Source organism: Dendrobates tinctorius, unplaced genomic scaffold (assembly GCF_039654945.1).
Source record: "Dendrobates tinctorius isolate UK_male_01 unplaced genomic scaffold, ASM3965494v1 ptg000138l, whole genome shotgun sequence".
NCBI lineage: Eukaryota > Metazoa > Chordata > Amphibia > Anura > Dendrobatidae > Dendrobates > Dendrobates tinctorius.
Genome location: NW_027361806.1, coordinates 11,275,995 through 11,296,191, shown reverse-complemented (window position 1 = coordinate 11,296,191; position 20,197 = coordinate 11,275,995). Strand labels below are relative to the sequence as shown.

The 20,197-nt window shown below is 42.3% G+C and overlaps 1 protein-coding gene and 1 long non-coding RNA gene across 12 annotated transcripts in view; one reads left to right on the top strand and one right to left on the bottom strand.

Moving 5' to 3' along the window:
• Positions 1–3,485: 3,485 nt before the first annotated feature.
• Positions 3,486–19,359, bottom strand: LOC141048711 (uncharacterized). Its single transcript, XR_012220119.1, has 3 exons — positions 18,348–19,359; positions 12,692–12,786; positions 3,486–4,292 (listed from the first exon to the last, which is right to left on the bottom strand). It is a non-coding gene; the product is annotated as an uncharacterized lncRNA (long non-coding RNA).
• The window catches only part of DAB1 (DAB adaptor protein 1), a 947,480-nt gene continuing 944,128 nt past the window's right edge, over positions 16,846–20,197 (top strand). For 3 of the 11 annotated variants that reach the window (XM_073544561.1, XM_073544562.1, XM_073544560.1), the window contains exon 1: positions 16,849–17,370. The gene's annotated coding sequence lies outside the window, so the exon portion shown is untranslated. Of the gene's footprint in view, positions 17,371–20,197 lie in introns of all 11 variants that reach the window. The other 8 variants (XM_073544572.1, XM_073544568.1, XM_073544570.1 and 5 more) reach the window with 6 other exon arrangements.

Here is a 20,197-nt window from a genome sequence, read left to right as displayed (position 1 = left end):
TGAGTTTTTCTCCATAGGCGTTCAGCACTCCTAGAGCATCGCTGGAGAAGTTGAGTTTGCGATGTGAGCCAGGGCTGTTTCACTCTGTGCTTGGAGGTTCTGAGGGTGAGGGGAGCTACTTGGTCAAGGGTGCTTGTAAGAGTGTCATTGTAGTGATGAACAGCCAGATTAGGACAGGAAAGAGAGGAGATTGGGGACAGAGATGAGTGTAGGGAATCTGAAAGTGTCTGAGGGTTAATAGCTTGTAGATTTCTGACTGTGTGGTAGGTAGGAGTGAGCTGGGGTGGGCGAGGATTTGTGAGCGTGAAGGAGAGAATGTTGTGGTCAGAGCGTGGAAGCGGTGAGTTTTTTAGTTGGGAGACTGAACAGAGTCGGCCGAAGACCAGATCAAGGGTGTTATCGTCCTTGTGTGTCTCAGAGGTTGAAAGCTGCGAGAGGCCAAGAGAAGTGGTTAGTGATAGAAGCTGGGATGCAGATGTGGAAGTAGGGCTGTTAATGGGGATGTTGAAGTCTCCCAGGATAAGGGTTGGAAGTTCTGAGGACATGAAGTGCGGCAGCCAGGCTGAAAAGTGGTCAAGGAAGTGGGTGGGTGAGCCTGGGGGCCGGTATATGACCGCTACTCTGAGGGAGAGGGGACGGAAGAGCCTGATGGTGTGGACCTCACAAGAAGGGAATGAGAGTGATGTGCAGTATAGGCTTATAGAACCATAGCTTCTTTCTTCCAGAAACAGCGCCACCCCTGTCTATGGGTTGTGTCTGGTACTGCAGCTTAGATGCATTGAATTGAATGGGGATCAGTTGTAATACCAGACACAACCTGTAAACAAGGGTGGTGCTGTTTGTAAAAGATAGAAACCTTGTTTTTTACTAATACCCTTTTCAATTCAGACAGTGAAGTTCTGGGATTGAAGTATTCTGTGTCTGCTTCTCATTTATTGATGTCTGTTCCTCTGATTTGCCCCAAACCTGACTATCTAGTGGTAGTAATTAGATAATGGAGGGGTGTGATTAGGTACAGGAGGGGGAGAGGAGCGCAGACCACCGACTATGGAAACTCACTTGTTGTCAATTGCAATTTTCTAGGCTGTGAACAGCGTTAACTCTTCAAGATCTGCTGCAAACTGTAGCATAAACGGAGCGGCATCTATTCACACGCAGCAAGCAGAGATCTTATAAAAGATGAGAATTTGCAACACGATGTATGATAGAAAGTCGTAAGTGCAAATGTGGAAAAGTTCAATCTACATGAAATTTGTGAAGATGGCGGCTCCATAGGGACAGAGGCTGCAATCAGGAAAAACTTAAAGGGACAGACACATTGTATTCCCGGTTTTCACCGTGTGCCGGTATCTTCTGTGGTCATCTCCTGGTTTTACTGTAAAATCAATTATAGAATACAGAACGCACAAAAACAGGAATGTATTTCTTGCCTGTACTCCAGTAATGAGCTGAGACAACCTTTCATCCCATGGGGGGAATCAATTTCTCTGCACACACAGGGATGCCGGGGTACAACTACTGAAGTTCAATGCAGGGGGCTACGCTGAGCCTAATTGCTAATTGATTACATAGGAGCCCGGCGCGCACTCCGCTAATGAGATGGCGAACGCACAACGTATCATAGTGGGGAATTGTGCAAAAAATGTGTTCCTACAAAAATACTAAACAACCAGAATGTAAATGTCATCCATAAAATAAGGAATGATTGCATTACAGCTCCTACATATCTGTAGTGAGTGCAGCTCTGGGGTATAATAATGCATGTAACTCAGGATCAGTAATGTAATGTATGTACACAGTGACTGCACCAGCAGAATAGTGAGTGCAGCTCTGGGGTATAATACAGGATGTAACTCAGGATCAGTAATATATGTGCACAGTGACTGCACCAGCAGAATAGTGAGTGCAGCTCTGGAGTATAATACAGGATGTAACTCCGGATCAGTAATGTAATGTATGTACACAGTGACTGCACCAGCAGAATAGTGAGTGCAGCTCTGGAGTATAATACAGGAGGTAACTCAGGATCAGTAATGTAATATATGTGCACAGTGACTGCACCAGCAGAATAGTGAGTGCAGCTCTGGAGGATAATACAAGATGTAACTCAAGATCAGTAATGTAATGTATGTAAACAGTGACTGCACCAGCAGAATAGTGAGTGCAGCTCTGGAGTATGATACAGGATGTCATTTTTTGTCAGCACAGAATTAATAGTATAATGTACGTCGTGATTCACACTTCATATGTAGTACTCATGTAGGTGTCATACCTCTACTGTCAGTTACTGCTGATGCCTTACATTCACGTTGATGAATAAAGAGAATATTGATTTATCGTTCTGTATGTGTTTAACATGATTCTTCTATTATCAGCTTTTCCTGGGGCCCCAGGAGGTTGTCAGTGTTTCTATATGTTGTACATGGGAATCTTACAGGATCTGAAGTTTTCAATAGAAGCAAAGTTTTGACAAGAATCTGTCATTGTGACAGCACAAACGTCTTCCTATGAATTACTATAGGGAGTCTCTAAAGGCTCCTGGGTCCCTTATGTCAAGTCTTTACAATGGATCCCGGATTTGACTTTCCTATGAGAGTAGCAGGTGTGAGATACCTTCTGTGTACAGCGCTGTGGAATAGGTTGGTGCTACATAATTAGATGAGACATGTATAGGAGTATGCTACATCTCTGCCTGCACATCCCTGCGTCTCCGCTGATATATGGCGATGTATACTGCTCCCTAATGACTTACTGAGCACTAAGAAAATATGCAAAGTGATTTTCTCTCTCCCACACGTCTTTTAATAATGCCTTAAAGACATAAAAGATTACAAGCCCACAAGCTGCGTGCAGGATTTATTTTCAGTTACGAAAAAAAATAGAAAAATTAATGTCTGACATCCTTTTGCTATAGGATGCTTTTCTTGAAATGGGGATTATATGATTTCTCTTCTTAGTTTCTTAAAATTGAATTCTATCTTAAAGCCCAATCACTGTGCAGTGAACAGATATGAAGCCTTAGAATATATCTAACTTTTTCAAGATCTCTGCTTGCTGTGAGTGAATGGAGATATTCTTGTTTGCATTCAGAGGGATAAAAGTCACAGTCTTGATGCTGCAGTCTTAGGTCTCTCCTGGCTATTGAGAGTTTTCTGCAATGTTTCAGTTTCTGATAAATGAAGGCTGCAGTGTATTGTGTAGACTAGATACATAGTAACAAACCATCAGCTTTGCGAACTTTTAGGTCTGTTTAACCCTGATTTTTCATTTTTGTGTTTTGTTGTTTCCTCCGCTTATTCCATGAGCCATAACTGTTTTATTATTACATCAATGTATCTGATTGAGGACTTGTGTTTTGCAGGACGAGCTCTACTTTTGAGTGACACCATCGATTTTATCATATGACATACTGGTAAGTAGGAAAAACATTCCAAGTGTGGAGAAATAGCATAAAAAAAATAAAAAACAGCACAGTTCTGCAATAGTGTTTTTGTTTTTTTTATTTCCCATATACATTTTACAGTAAATCCAGGTCAGTACGATTATGCAGATACCAAACATGCATAGTTTTCTGCTTTATTAAGTGGTGAAAAAAAATCAGAAATCTGTAAAATAAAATAAAAATTTGCTTGTGACATGATTTGGGCCCGCTTCTTTTTAACATATTTATTAATGACCTTGTAGGGGGCATAGAGAGTAAAATTTCAATATTTGCAGATGACACTAAACTCTGCAGGGTAATCAATACAGAGGAGGACAATTTTATATTACAGGAGGATTTATGTAAACTAGAAGCTTGGGCTGATAAATGGCAAATGAGCTTTAATGGGGATAAATGTGAGGTCATGCACTTGGGCAGAGGAAACAAGATGTATAATTACCGTATATACTCGTGTATAAGCCGACCCCTCTAATTTTGCCACAAAAAACTGGGAAAACTTATTGACTCGCGTATAAGCCTAGGGTGGAAAATGCAGCAGCTACTGGTAAATTTCAAAAATAAAAATAGATACCAATAAAAGTAAAATTAATTGACACATCAGTAGGTTAAATGTTTTTGAATAGCCATATTGAATCAGGAGCCCCATATAATGCTCCATACAGTTCATGATGGCCCCATAAGATGCTCTATACAAAATACACCACATATAATGCTGCACAAAGGTTAATAATGCCCCCATAAGATTCTCCATAGAATAATATGCCCCATATGCTGCTCCATAAAGGTTATGGCCCCATAAGATGCTCCATAGATTATGTTCTTATTCAGGTTGTGCTCTGGAGTGGATTTCCTAAATGAAGACAGAAAATTGAAAAATTATCACTTTCCTCCATGCATGAAGCGTGCATGCAGCTGTGCAAGACTCCTATAGTGTTTTCTCCCTCCTTTCTACTCGTTGTAAAAGCTCCTCAGAAATATTTCCTACAAATTCTCTTACAGTTTGAGTTCATGCTGTTTGTGCCTGTGTGTGTGGATGGTACAAGTTACGCACACCCAAACCCCAGGGCACATATCACAGGGCAGGTAATGCAGATGTGGTTATGAGAGATTTGTGTGTTTTCTATCCCACAGTAAGCGGGAAGTGCTCAGAGACACGGGCGAGGTGAGGAGGCTGAGCCCGACCACCACGGAGCAAGACACAGAAGTACAAGGTGTTCAGTGCTCAGAGACAGGGCCAAGGTGAGGAGGCCGAGCCCGACCACCACGGAGCAAGACACAGAAGTACAAGGTGTTCAGTGCTCAGAGACACGGCCGAGGTGAGGAGGCTGAGCCCGACCACCACCGAGCAAGACACAGAAGTACAAGGTGTTCAGTGCTCAGAGACAGGGCCGAGGTGAGGAGGCCGAGCCCGACCACCACTGAGCAAGACACAGAAGTACTTGGTGTCCAGTGCTCAGAGACAAGGCTGAGGTGAGGAGGCTGAGCGCAACCACCACTGAGCAAAATGCAAAAGGAGAAATGTCAAGCCTGGGCCAAAAAATATCTAAAAATGGATTGTTCACAGGTTTTATGGACTGATGAGATGAGAATGTCTCTGGACGGACCACGTGGATGGACCTCTGCCTGGATTAGTAATGGGCACAGACCTCCACTTCCCCTCAGATGCCAGCGAGGTAGAGGTGGGCACTGTTATGGGCTGGGATTATTAGAGATGAGGTTGTTGGACCTTTTCAAACCTCCTGCCAGATTTTAGAGGACACTTTCTTCAAGCAGCGATACGTGAAAAAGTCTGCATCTCTCCAGACAACCAGGATTGTTGTGTAGGACAATTCTCCATCGCAGCACCGAAGTCTCCACTGCCTGATGCCTTAAAGATGGAGAATAATGACCCGGCCCCTTCCTCACCGGACCTAAATCCTGCTGAGAACTTGTGGCCCTTCTTATACAGGAGATTTAGGGTATGTGAACACGTTGCGGATTGCTGTGCGGAATTTTCTGCGCGGAATCTGCATCTCTTGGCAGAATCCCAGGTGAAAATACGCTCGTTTTTTATGCGGATTTCCTGCGGATTTTTTGTGGATTTCGCCTGCGTTTTTACACCTGCGGATCCTATAATGGAATGGGTGTAAAAACGCTGCGGAATCCGCACAAAGAATTGTCATGCTGCAGAAAAAACCCCACTGCGTTTCCGCAAGGATTTTTCCGCAGCATGTGCACAGCATATTTTTTTCCCCATTGAATAACATTGTACTGTAAATCACTTGCGGATCTGCAGCGGATCTGCAACGTGTGCACAGTGAAGGAGAACAATCACCTCTGTGGTCGGTGTCTGGGGCTGTGGTTGGTGCTGCCCAAAAAGATGAAGAAATCGACCGACTCCATTGATGGAGCTAATGGTTGATGCTGAGAAGAACGACAGCCATATTACTATATATTACTTTATTGGTCACTGATATTTATGTCAGAAATGTATTTTGTATATTTTGAGTTGTTTGTTTCTTATTCTCACTGTAACAGATGAAAATAGACAATTGAGATAGAAATTTACCGTTTTTTTATTTAGAGGATGGTCTGATAGCTCGGACCTTGTGTCATGTTATCTCAGAAAGGTAATAGAGCTCCAAGTTAAAATCTAAGAGGAGTGAATGAGACCAGTTCTCATGGATTGTATATGTTGTGATTTCCAATCTTCACGTATATATGCAGACAGTGAACTTCTAGGGAACTGATACAAAGAAAACTATCAATCCAGTTACGGTATAATAATCCATAATTTTCCAATAAGTTTTATTATTTGTCATATATTATGGGTTTTTTTCTACTAAAAGAATCCAAGGTTGCGGCTGCAGATAGTTAGAGCGTACTGTAAGATGCTGGTCTAGAGATAAGGTATTCTCACAGACGCCAGGCGCCTCCAAGTCTTTTCAGACAAAGATCCTTGAAAACGAATTTTAAAATAATATTATAAAAAATAAAATTGTTTGTTTTGCTTTGCATTTATTATGGCTCATGTACAACATTTTTTGCTTGACAAGGTGCAGAAAACCCATGGCTGTGAGATAGAATTGTGATTTACAGAGGACCTTTCAACAAATTTTTCATGTTGGATGTATTAATGGCTGCACGGTAGAATAAAACATTTTTATTATTTTTTTTTCCAATATCGCCTCTCCATTGAAGAAATATTAGCAATCCAAGTATTTATCCCCTAATGAGTTATTTTTTTTACAAAGTCCAAGTGGGTGTTATTAAATGGTTTTCACTGGAGGGTGTGTACTTCTTCACCCTGTATGATACTGACCAATCATAGGTAGGCGGCAAGACTACAAAGAACACAAAACGCCCCCACCAAAGCTTACAGCAGATTTCTCAGTGTGTAAGACATATTGATATAGCCCTGATCTCCTGGTCTAAACTCCTGCATGAGTCAGTGTGGGGAAAAGTGAAGCACAGCTGAGTTTAGCTGTGTCACATTACAAAGCTTTCTAGCAGCTCTCCTCCTCTTATATCATTGTCACCTCTGCTGTATTGCCCTTTCTCCCACACATCCTGTCCGGAGATGTGTCATTAATTCCGCTTATGTCTCTTGTGGTCAACTTGTAATTGCTCTGCATTGAGGTCAGAGCAGGGTGTCATTACATATTATAGTACATGCAGGATACTCCTGTGTGAGGATTAATGACAGCCTAATCTCACTGTAGAGCAATTACAAGTTGCATGAGCACAGGCAGCGCAGCTGTGGTGACAGTGCTATGAGAGAAGGAGAGCAGACAGAAGGGTTTGTCATGTGACACAGCTAAACTCAACTGTGCTGACTCATGCAGGAGGATAGACCAGGAGATCAGAGAGGTATCATTACATCTCACACATTGAGAAGTCTGCTCTAATTTATGTAGTTCTCTCCTTCTCCTTCATTCTCTCATTTATTTATGCCATTCTATCCTTCCAGTGTTGCTATTCTCTTATGATTGGTCAGCATCATACAAGGAGAAGAACTACACACCCCTAGTGAAAATCCTAGGAATATCCATTTGGGCTTAACAAAAATGAATTTATTATGGGCCAATAATTTGATTGCTAATTGCTCAACTGAGCACTGACACCCATGCAGTTTGCTAAATCATAAAGGGCTCAAAGAGTCCTTTATTGGCCACATAGAGAAAAGGTTTTTGGTGCTTGTGTATTTGGCTGCTTTTATCCCTTCTTTTGTGGATCAATCAATACACCCAAAGTGATGGATGAGGCTTCATTTTGCTTTTTCCCCCAAAACATCATATGCTCTTGACATCATTTAGCCCCGGCGCATTTCTTTGAATTATCTATTGATTTCCGATGTGGTGTGAATTCTAAAATAACTGGACCTACAAATGCACTTGAAATTACTCAATCTCCATTACAAATTAGGTTTATTAGCAAAATATACAAACTTTTTGCTATTTACAATTAACCAATCAAACAAGAAAAATGTAAATAGCTCAACACAACTAATGTCACGAGTGGTTGGAATAGAATCTGTCATAAGACATTTGTCTCCAGCAATTTACATCAGGTTTGCTTGAAATAAAACACATCAAATACCTGGACTGGCTGGGGAATTACTGGATGTGACGCTTTATTGCATGTTAAAAATATGGCAGGAGAGTGGTAAAAAAAGTTAAAGTAGTTGTCCGGCCTTGGGGTAAAAGTCTGCAGTCACCCTTTGTGACTACAGACTTGTGAATCCTCACATCTTGCGCACTATGTGCTTTGAGGATTCTCCGGTGTAAACGAGCAGTCATGCTATTCACATACTTATGGCCTCATTCCAATTAGACTGTATCTGGTCTCATTCAATACACTTGCATTAAGCGAGGCCGAGGCACGTCTAGTCAATGCATGCTTGCAGTCACCCGCCAACTGCTCCCGGCACCAGAGAATCCTCATAGTGCATAATGCACGCAATGTGAGGATTCACAAGTCTGCAGTCATGTATAGTGACAGCAGACTTTTACCCCAGGGCCGGAAAACCCCTTGACCACTCTCCTGTGCTATTTTTAACATGCAATAAAATGTCACATCCAATAATTCCCCAGCCAGTCCAGATATTTGATGCGTGATGCCTACCAGGAAGTATGGCAGTGGCTCGCTAATGCCTACAGTGAAGCATGGTGGGGACTCGGTGATGCCTACAGTGAGCCCAAACCCAGAACTCATTCAGATGCAGCAACCAGGATATCTGGCGCAACAACTCCCCTGATGATTCCACATGGATGAAACGCGTTGGGAGATGGGAGATCACTTTGAGGCTTGACTGCACCTCTAATTCTTTGGTGAGACATGCATACCCGACCAACTAGGTGACATCAATCCTCTTTCAGCGTTGACATATGCATGTATGAATGATGTCTTAATATATTTACCATCTCAATACGAGGACCCAAATGGTATGATAGACCTGTCATCTACAAAAACATAGTGAGCATTGGTTATGACATGTACAGACATCATTATTGTTCAAACATATTTACTTTCTGGCTATAGGGATTTAAATGAGGCAGTCTTCTAAATTGTAAGTATTGTATTGATTTTTGCTGCATTATGATCATCGGGTCGATCATTTACTCGGTAGTTTGTATTATGTACCCCACAGTGGATCAAGGTTTATGAATTGTACTAGTGGTCACATATGTGACTCTCATGTTCCCTTATCCACTGCGTATTCCTGATACACCAAATTTTAGCGCACTAAGAGCACTTTATGCTTCAGTGGAATTGGGTGGTCAGATTTACCATCAGTTTCCATAAAAGGGTGGATCTACGTCTCTATTGCATAGGGGCATAAATTAGGCCCTATCTATTAAAAAAACTAAAGAAAGATGTAAGTTAAATAGTTCTTAAACAATTGGACTAAAGCCTCATTATTCTTGGTGTACCGTATACAGCTAGGAATACTTTTTAAGGTACAAATTTTTTCACCAGTAGCTGGTAAAAGGCACTTGTGGATATATATACACATTTTGTAATTTTTATGTTCTATAAATATATTTTACATACCTAATAAAGGTTAAATTTAATATCCCCATTCTGCTATAACAGATCTTTATTATTTGGGTTAAAATCTATTCCCTGCGCTATAATACTAGGGGGCTTGGTGTGCCTATAGTGAAGCATGGAGGGGGCACAGTGATGCCTACAGTGAAGCATGGTGGAGGCTTAGTGATATCTACAGTGAAGCATTTTTAGGGGCTGGATGATGTTCTGGGGCTACTTTGTTTCCTCTGGCATTAGAAACCTGCAATTTGTGGAGAGCAAGATAGTTTCAATCAAGTATTAGGAAGTCCTAGTAGAAAACGTCTTGTCTTTTTTGAGGAAGCTGAAGCTTTGTCATCATTGAACCTTCCAAAAAGATAATGATCCCCAGTATACCACTCTATCCACCACAACTTTCAGCTTCATAAGAAGTGCTGGAAGATTCTGGAGTGGTCAACCTGCTTGACTTTAACCACTTAGAAAATCTTATGTGGGATTTACATAGGTCTGCTGCACGACAAAAACTTAAGAATATTAGTGACCTGGATGCTATTGCTCATGAAGAAGCTGGTGTATGGCTATGTATGATGTCTGCAGCAGGTCATAACAGCCAGATGGGCTCTACTAAGTACTAAAGACACTGGTCATGAAGAGGGCGAATAGTTTGGAGACTGCAGGAGTCTCAGTAGACTTGTGATATTAGTTGTGTTGCGCCATTTACTTTGTTCTTGTTTTATTAGTTTATTGCAAACAGTAGAAACTTTTTATTTTTGGTAATAAACCTAATTTAGAACGGGGAATTGATATTTTGATTGCATTTGACCTAGAATCCCTATTTACAGTGACAAGCCTGTATTTGCCACCAGTCATCAGGAACAGTGAAGTGATACAATGTTTTCGTCGGCGGCAGCATCTGTACCCGACCAATGTGCCTCTTGCTGCAGCTTCACAAATTAACTCTAATTAATGACATGTTTTGCAGATTCTGTTCTGCACATTTCTTCACGTTTCGCACCCATTTGTAAGCTGTTAAATGAAGTGTAAAGAGTTAAATAGAAACTTAGGTGACAAATGACTCACAACTTCAAATTAAATAATTTCTGATGTCGGTAAAGGTGAAATGTTTGCAATGACTGCAGTTTGGGTGAGTTCCCGACCTACTGGGCTCTTACATTTTAAAGTGGTTCATCCTCTTTAAGGGCCACAAACCTCTCCACTATATGACTAATTATACAATTATACAAGCTTCATTACATTGTGTCCAAACCGTAATGAAACTACAACTCTCAGCATTCCCTGATAACTTTTAGCTGGAGGATCACAAAGACTTCAAAGGCCACGTTCACACGCTCAGTTTTTGGTCAGTATTTAACATCAGTATTTATAAGCCAACTGTTGGGTCTCCGATGATCTGTATTTTCTGGGACAACCCCTTTAAAAAACGTGGTCATGTTATCACTCATTTTGGACATAGCTCTGCACTCAAGGAGACAAGGGCAACTCTTCCCCGTCATCACCTCATCATTGTCTGGACACCATTGTTTGCAGAAGTATGGTTTAAGCCCCTTTTCCGATTAAACATTCAGAGCCGAGCGCTAATGTGGATGTCTGTCCTTACTACAATGAGGCCAAACTTTCCAAGTCTCTGCCATGAGTTCTAGCATCGTTGTCTTTCCCTTTAGACCTTGTGTAGATGGGGCGGTCACTGCTGTTTTCTAAGCCCCCCTAGTCTGTATCTCCTGGTCTCTAATATGACTCCATACTGTCCTCCATATTGCTCTTTCAGGTGTTTGACCACCTTCTCCCCATATACAGTGCCTTCTCCCCCCATATACAGTGCCTTCTCCCCCCATATACAGTACCATTGATATTCACGCTACATATACAAAGTCCAATAATATTTGTTCTCATAATCTACAAGTGATTTCACTCTCCAACTGTTTGGATTGGAGAATGTCGGATCTATCATTGTGTCCTCGCGGCTCACAAAACAGAATTATACAAATATCATGGTAAGAAAAGGGATAGGAGAAGGGCTGCACCGGCTCCGCTGGGCACTGTGAAAACAAAGCAATAGAGATGTTATTAGAAAAGATCTGTCCTGAAGAATCCCAGGGATAATCTACAGAGGAGGGAAATGACACTAAGCAGACGTTGCCGAGAAGCTCAGCTGTCAATCACAGCGAGGACTCAACCTTCTCTCCATTGTCCTATACTGAGGTGGAGCAAGAACGGTGCGATGTGTCCTAAACTGCTCTCCAAGTTAGTACAATAAGTGAAATAATTATTACCACTTAATGGATGCCATTGCCTGTCTTTTAGGCGGTTTTGAGAATAAGCTGTCACATAATCAGGGAAAACAAACTACCGTATCTTTCGGATTATAAGACGCCCTTTTTTCCCCAAAATTTTTTGGGGAAAATGTGGGTGCGTCTTATAATGTGTATATACCCTTGCTGCAGGCTGGCATGAGGGGTTTCCGGCGGTGCTATGGGGGTGTCCGGCGATGCTGCCTGGTGCTGCTGCGGGTGTCTCTGGTGTCTCCGCTGCTGCTGGGGCTCTGCTGACATTTTGTGAAAGGCCAGTGCCCCGGCAGTTCTTCCATGGTTTCCTGTGTGGTGGACTCCGGGAAAATGGCCACCAGGGGGGCGGCGCATGCGCAGATGGAGATCTTGGTAAGACAAAACACGTATTAAGTATATCGTGTGCACAGCCGTGTCGGTGCTCAAACATAGGTTCCCACACCAGAACAATAATAAAGTAAATTTTTGGCACTCAGAGCACGTATTAAAACCTGCAGCATGGAGAACATTACATAGCACTATTGAGCAGAGAGGCTGTGAATCCAGCGCTGAGATGAGAAAAAGCACTTATTAGAAACCTGCAGCATGGAGTACATTATACAACAGTACTGAGCAGTGTAGCTGTGAATCCAGCTCTGGGGTGAGAGAAAACACTAAGAACTAGCAGCATGGTATGTGTGTTTCTCTCTGCCTCTCTCACAATACTCCTTCCCTCTAGATAGATTAAAATGTGACCCCTCTGTGAGCTAAGAAGGCAACTGGAGAAGTGACTCAAAGGTGGAGAAGGAAGCAGATTTCTCTGATGATATATATTACAAAGTTGTAGTTACTTGTGATACTGATTTAGTTTGTTAAAATGACAGTGGTCACTTAATACACAAGAATTAAAGGGAAGGGAATGATATTCAGAAAAAAAACACAACACATCTCTGCTTACTGATTGCAAGAAGAAATCTTGATATGTTGGAGCTAAACATTTTTCACTTGCCACATTTGGAATATTAATGGTCCACATTGTGGTGAGAAGTGGTACTGCAAAGAGATGAAAAAATGTATGTAAATTAGCATAAGGTATAGAAATAGAATAAAACAATAAAAATAAATGTTGCATCAAACCTGATCACGAAACAATCTGGAAGATTGGCTAGTCCCGTGTTTGAGACTCTTAAATGAGGCTCCACGGACTTTATTTGCATATTCGTATTTCCCAGGGAGCAATGCACCTAGGATTTCACTGATTGAGCGCCTTTGCCGGCTGCCGCAGTGTTTTCTTTCACTGGTCTCCCTGATGTCAGTGATTGTTTCGTGATGTTGGTCTACTAGACATTGCTCCCACCTAGCCAGAATCCTACTCCACACTGATGAGGGGCAACACCCCGAAACAGCTGTCTGTGGATGGATACCTGGCCTTGGTATTTCCCTTGTCTTATCTGTAAACTCGTAAAGAGCTGGATATTGACTTAAAGGGCCACTTAATATGGTGGTAATGGTGGTTTCCAAAAGGAGCCACTCCTTGGCTGGGTCCTTCCCTGGAGGAAGATCTGGCTAGTCCCATGTTTGAGACTCTTAAATGAGGCTCCACCGACTTTATTTGCATCAGACCTGATGAAATTCATAAAATATTAAAGGGTTTTTTTTAACATTTGTTATCAGAATTGCCCTGCAGTCTACATTATTTCTTCCCACCTATTTGTTCTCTGGTCTTGATGAAGAGAGTCTCCAGTGCCAAGTGCTACTTTATCCCATGGCACCTTATGGCTCAGCGATTGCACTAGTTTCTGAAGGGAACATGAGGTTACATTGACTGATGTGGATGCACAGAAACCTCTTTGAGATGACCACCTTAAATTGCACTTAAAAGTGTTCTTCTAGGCTGGTGGTCCTTCCAAACAAAACGGCCAGTATATATAAAGTATGGTGGAAATGAATCTAGTATGGATAAAAGGGTGATGGTCTTTTGCAGAGGTTTCATAGTATTTCATTTTAGATCGGTGTAAACTTAGCAAAACGTAACATTGTGCTCTTAATATTATATCCACAACAACTGCTGATTCGTTGCACGGAACCTTCTCTTAGTCTCTATGGGTCGTACAATATGTCACAGCTCATAGAAGTGAGAAGACGTCCTACAGCTGGGTGCCACAAAATTCTAAGTAGCTGTTACTTTCGCTTCCCCAAGAAAGCAGTGAGATGTAACTTAGCAGCTTCCGGATCATAGAAAGTCATCATCATAAAGGACCAAACCCAGAGTTTTACAAGGAAATTCTATCATTCCGTGTCATTGACCTGAAGACTCTCCATGTACCGCTGAATGGTGCCCGTACAAGCAATGCTACAAGTGCTGCTTTATGACCCCTCTACGTCTGTGCATTTGTAATACGGCTGTGTGCACACTGAATTTTCAATAGATGGCATAACGCTTCTGCATCAATCCTTTTCCACTATTGTGAATTTGAATTCCTGATCAACAAGGGCAGAGGTACGACCTGAAGACGCTAGGAGCCACCATGCAAAATCTGTAACAACTCTCCACCACCGTGCGTCTTTTTGGATATATTAAAGGGGGGTTGTTCACTTCTATGCTAATATGATATTGATTAGCTGATCCCAGGATAGTTTATCAATATCTCATAAAATGTGGCAGCAATGGCTACTAAACAATGCTGTTTATATCTGTCCACGACCGCAGCTGGTAGCAGCCCGATAGGGGTTGCCAGGTTGGTGCAAAACGAAACCTCAGATAGAAACAAAATGAATATATTATACCCATCTGTAAATAAGTAAATATTGATAGTTCATATAAATAACATAGGGGATGAAGTAAACATTGATTTTTATCACAAAAGGGTAAACATCATCCCACAACGACAAGGTGAACTCAATAGGTACAGTCCTTTCCTCCTGTATTAAAACCTCCCCTTGTGTTAGACGACCTCAATGTAAGACCGGGGTCAGATGGTTCAGACACCCATCCATGGGAAGCTATATAAAAAAAAATGCCCAGCCTACAAACGGGGTCCACACGGCTGTTTATACAAAGTACAAGAAACTACAGCAAAACCAAATAAATGAGCTGGAGCTTGGTACACATGCAACATGCTGGAGCGTGTTCACACTGCGACAATTTCACAGACAAAAGGCGATCTCTCCGGCAGTGGTGAGGAGGCCGCGGGGTCATTGCACGCTGTAAGATTTCCTGAAGAGATGGGTTTTCAGGTTCCGTCTGAAGGATCCGAGTGTGGATGATAGTTGGACATGTTGGGGCAAAGAATTCCAGAGGATGGGGGCTATTCGGGAGATGTCTTGGAGGCGGTTGGGTGAGGAGCGAATAAGTGTGGAGGAGAGAAGGAGGTCTTGGGAGGACCGGAGATTACGTGAGGGAAGGTATCAGGAGATTAGTTCAGAGACATATGGGGGAGACAGGTTATAGATGGCCTTGTAGGTCAGAATTAGTCATTTGAATTGGATACGCTGAGGGAATGGGAGCCAGTGAACATATGCAGAGGAGAGAAGCGGGGGAGTAGCGAGGTGAGAGATTGATTAGTCGGGCGGCAGAGTTAAGGATGGACTGGAGAGGTGCAAGGGTGTTAGCAGGGAGGCCACAGAAAAGGATGTTGCAATAGTCGAGGCGGGAGATGATGAGGGCGTGCACAAGCGTTTTAGTAGAATGAGGGTTGAGGAAGAGACAGAGACACAATTTCCCCTACCCATATTTTGGAGGAAAATGGGGGGCGAGTCTTATAGTAGCAGCGGTGGTGAAGCAGAGTCCCTTCTGAAGAACTCAGCAGCGGCAGAAGCATGGCAATTGTGCAGCCTTGGTGTCGGCATTGCTTTCCCGGCTGCCATCTACCTGAAATGGTGGGCCGCTGGAGGTGGCGCGTGCGCATATTGGAATCTTGGGCCTGCGTGTGCTCTGCCGGAGGTAGCCATTTTCCTGAGGCTGTGGGTCGAGATCCCAATCTGCGCATGCGCCACCTCCAGCAACCCACGACTTCAAGAAGATGGCCGCCGGGAAAGCAATGAACCACTTTGCTATGATCACTGCCGACACCAAGCCCTCTGCATCACCATATTTCTGTCGCCACCGGCTTTCAGAGTAAGGGACCCTGCTCCACGCAACACACTCTGCTTTGCCTCACCACCGACACCGGACCCGCTGTATCGCACTGCTGGAGTACCCCCTCTTCCCACCCAGGGCTCACACATTTTTAAAGAAAGGTCGTACTAGTGAACAACCCCTTTAACAAATCCATAGTTATCAGTAAGGAAGCTGCACCTAGTCATTGATTTTAGCAGCAGCGCCTACTGCAGGAAATAAGTAGTATTACAAGGCGGCTAAGCAAGTGAATGACGGAGCAAGAGAATAAATGGACAGACCGGTCCCATCACAGCAACAGCTGCTTTTAATAGCCATTTCAGATATTGGCTAATAGAGAGGGGGCCAAGTCTGTCTAGATGAGAGAGCCCCTTTAAAAGCTTTTAGTTGGGAAGGGATTGGCTCTTTAAGATATCTATTGAATCCTATAAAGCAAGAAAATACATGAGAATAGTGGTATTAATATTATTTGAGTTGTTTATTATCATATAAATAATAATAAACATGATAAATAATAATATTAAATAATAAACACAATAAATAATAATCATATAAAAACATAATAATATTATTAATAAAACATAATAAACGATAATTATATGCATAATAAATAATACACCAAATAAATGTAACACACCTAATAAATAAAAATAAAAATCATCAATAAACCAAATAATCATATAATAAACATAATATTAATAATAAATACTAATAAAAATAATAAATAATACTTCACAGAATAAAAATCATAATAAATATAATAAATGTTAATAAACCTACAAAATAATAATAAACACAGTAATGATAATTAGAATAATTACAATTTTCTTTATTGCACATGACACCGTCATTTTATCCTAGAAGCCAACGCTCTGCGATTACCGGCTGCGCGTTACTCAGCAGCACCACGAATATTGATTGACAGGTGCATATTTCCTGAGCTACTGCAGCAGAGGATGATTTAGTATTTCCCTGTCTCAAGAAACTGTGCAGCAAAGGGTTAAGGAGCCCTGCCTGGCCCCATCCCCTGATATGGTGAGAGCCTCTTATGCTGTATTATCTGGGCCAGCTGGATTTACTTGCCCTTAGTTAGGAAAAAAAAAAAGGCTGCCAGCCTGCCCTTGTATCTGCTGGATGCCAAGACCCCTCCCCAGGGGATCACTCCTGCCTTTTGGCTGCACAGAGGAGAAGCTTCTCCTGGCAGGGGCTGCTATTAGGAGGAATGCGGTAGTGATGTACAGTATAAGCTGGGAGCTGTGGCCTGCAGAGCTCTCTGCCTCTGCTGCTGCTGCTGCTGCTGTGTGATTGAGGGGCTGCTGATGCTCAGGCTCAGGCTCTGCTTGCACTGGACCAAACTGCTGAGGATTTTCTAACCGGGGGATGCCCGGCTTTTGCACTTGGCTTTAAAGGACCTGCTTGTATCAGGACAAGGGTGTAAAAAGCAGCCTGGAATAAGAGAAGAAGGAGTCATTTCATGCAACAAGAGGATGAGAGTGTGACCACAGGGCAGCTCCTACAAGGTAGGGGAAAGGTATTCCATCTGATTGCAGTCATGGGCCAGTGGTGGGGGGAGGTGGATGGGATGTGTGGACAACATTGCAAAACCTTTAGTAAGCAATATATATATATATATATATATATATATACATGTGTGTGTGTGTGTGTGTGTGTTACCATCCTATGGATGGGGGTGTGATTATTTATGCAATGGAGTAAGATCGGCATGAGAACCCCCTGTAACTGAAGAGGCAGAGATTGTAGAGTGGTCCTAAAATCAATCAGCAAAGATCTGAAGAGCAATCCCCTCTTATGTGTCACTGATTCAATACCTTACTGCAAACTTTATCTCCTATTTCTCTATATCCCCCTCTGCGCCATATGCACATTAAATCCCCCTATGCTTCCCATGGTGACCAAAGGCGAAGCCTGAATATGCCATCCCTCTAATGCATCATCTGGCTAAATATGTGACCGGAATAAGAGATGGAGCTAATCTGGCTTCAGACAGTGAAGTGCATCTTCAGGATGAGTATGTATATATATATATATATTTATGCATTAAATATCAGATGCAAGAGTGACTCCAGGATCTGTCATCTAGGGATCCTCCCTGGTCCACCATCACTTTACACTGGAGAATAGATGGTGGACAAGTTACTCTATCTGGTGGAATAATGGACATTTCGGGTCCTAGTTCTGGAGGTAATAAGCTTCTATAGAGGCACCAAGGAGCTCCCAAGATGCAGAATTCTGCCTTCAGACCCTTTAGCTCCTGCTCCATTGACAGCATGTAATTAAGTAGACAGTGTCCTCTGGAATAGGTTTGCATAGTGAGATGGATTTGCATTGGGCTATCTCTCTTGCCTTAATTGCTCTCCTTGCTAGAAACAGGGATGCATGTGCAGCAGGTTACATTGTATTATTATAGGGGGAAAAAAAAGATGATTTATGTAGAAATACATGAGAGGTTCTGCAGGACGTTCTCAGATCTCCCTACCTGGCTCTGCAGACACAGAAAATGCTTCCAATTTGCAGTTCCATTTCAATCCATTCTGGCTGCAGAATGGGGAGATAATCTGCTTTTTTTTCCCATTATTTCATTGAGTATTTTTCTTAAAGATGTCTTCTAGGATTGTCTTTGCCTTTACAGCCTTCATGAATTGCATGTCTTGTCAGGCTCATCCTGGTGGGCTCCTCATGGTGGAGACCCCAAAGCAGCATTTGTAGCCTTTTGCAAAAATACTTCTAGTAACCAAGCTGGAATTGACAGCAGCTCCTAAGTTTTGCCTCTGATCTAAACATGTTTTCATTACTGGGCAGAAGATCTCCGCACCATGTTCATAAAACAGCCATATTAGGTAAGGTCCAGAGACCTGGCCATCTACAGCTTCCAACCAGGGAGTAGTGCAATATCTATTTCCTTTCCAATACATCTTTCCATTTTTTTGTGTTGCATCTGGCTTGATACATTGTAACATGTGTATGAAAAGATGTTTGTGGGATGTATCAATGCCTGATGTTGCAGTAAATGAAAAAAAAATAGCCCAGTCATTCAGTCCCTGCATGCATTCAGCTGCCAGGGTGAAGGGACTTGTTGCAGTCATGTTCTGGGTGCAGGGTCCATTCTGGGGTTCCCTATGCATGTGCTTTATGGGTCTATCGGCTTCTATTGAGGGCTGCCAGGCTGGGGGCTTGGATCACTAATCTTGCTCTATGCAGCTCACACATCGCTTGCCTCTTCAACATAATCCAGTCATGGATATTTCCGAGAGGTTCTTCATGGAGGCTCTTGGGTGCAGGGATAGTAAACTGGAATAGCATTTAGCTTTAGGAAAATCTCTATGGACATAATTCAACTAACCAAGAGGGCAGCAATGATCATGAAACAGATGCACAGCTCAGGAGAGGATTCCAGATTCTTCCTGCAGAGGAGATGGGGGTCTCTAGGATGTTTGATGTATCTGCTGCCTGCATTGAAATTGAGCATTACATGGCAGAGGCGAACCACAACCAGCGGGTTTATTGCTTAAAATTGGGTTTGCAATTCCAAAAATAAACGGGGGAAGTTATAATGCCCAAGGTAGCTGAAAAGCTGGAGCAAGCCTGAGACCTAAAATGGGTGCAAAGAGACAAGATTTAAAGATGGGGGTGAAAGACTGGGGTGACTAGTGGTGGAGTCACAATGGCTCCCGCGGAGTGAACCACTTTACAATACCATGTGCCAACAATTGGATTATGCTCAGAATGGAACACGGAAGAATAACAAGAAAAGGAATAAATGGGCTAGAATATAATAATGATGGGGAATAAGTGGACTAGTATATAATGATGGGGAATAAGTGAGCTAGTATATAATGAAGTGGAATAAGTGGGCTAGTATATAATGAAGGGGAATAAGTGGGCTAGTATATAATGAAGGGGAATAAGTGGACTAGTGTATAATGATGGGAATAAGTGGGCTAGTATATAATGATGGGGAATAAGTGAGCTAGTATATAATGATGGGAATAAGTGGGCTAGTGTATAATGATGGGAATAAGTGGGCTAGTATATAATGATGGGGAATAAGTGGGCTAGTGTATAATGAAGGGGAATAAATGGACTAGTATATAATGAAGGGGAATAAGTGGACTAGTATATAATGATGGGGAATAAGTGGGCTAGTGTATAATGAAGGGGAATAAGTGGGCTAGTGTATAATGATGGGAATAAGTGGGCTAGTATATAATGATGGGGAATAAGTGGGCTAGTGTATAATGATGGGAATAAGTGGACTAGTGTATAATGATGGGAATAAGTGGACTAGTATATAATGATGGGAATAAGTGGGCTAGTATATAATGAAGG